The sequence below is a fragment of the Penaeus monodon genome, chromosome 15, assembly GCF_015228065.2.
Source record: "Penaeus monodon isolate SGIC_2016 chromosome 15, NSTDA_Pmon_1, whole genome shotgun sequence".
NCBI classification, from domain to species: Eukaryota; Metazoa; Arthropoda; class Malacostraca; order Decapoda; family Penaeidae; genus Penaeus; species Penaeus monodon.
Window position 1 is genome coordinate 34294005 of NC_051400.1, and position 595 is coordinate 34294599.

The following is a 595-nucleotide window of genomic DNA, read 5'->3' on the forward strand; positions in this document are numbered from 1 at the left end:
TTCATACGTAATCGTTTGATTAGACATTTGATGAGAAATAATTCAGAGAGACAGCAATCAAAAAGCGACTCGGCGGTGCTGGCGGGGACGTCACGCTATCACCTTTTCCAAAATAATCTAAATCGTGTTTCTAATAATGTGAGAACACATTAATTTTATTGTTCATAATATACAAATTGGATTAAACATAATATTGAAGTAAGTCGCAATGATGACTGCATATTAAATGCTAATATTTGTTAAACATGTAACTTTAGGCGTCTAGAACAGAACGATTATGTCATCAAAGAATGTACAATAGCTAGTCCTTACTTTATCAAAGATTTAAAAGAGGTATTATTTGGCATATCATTAAGTAAATTGTATCTCTGGGTAAAATAAGTATTAAGTTCAATTAATTTTATACCGTGAATATACAATAAATCGCATTTACAGCAAATGTCGTATCATTTTTTAAACTTAGGAACACTGTTGATGGTATAATGACCATAATACTTGCCATTAGGACTGATATCATTATAACTATGGTTATCATTTTATGCACTATTTCTTTATCCTGAAAATAAGGCAAATAAATAAAGAAACAGACAAAAGA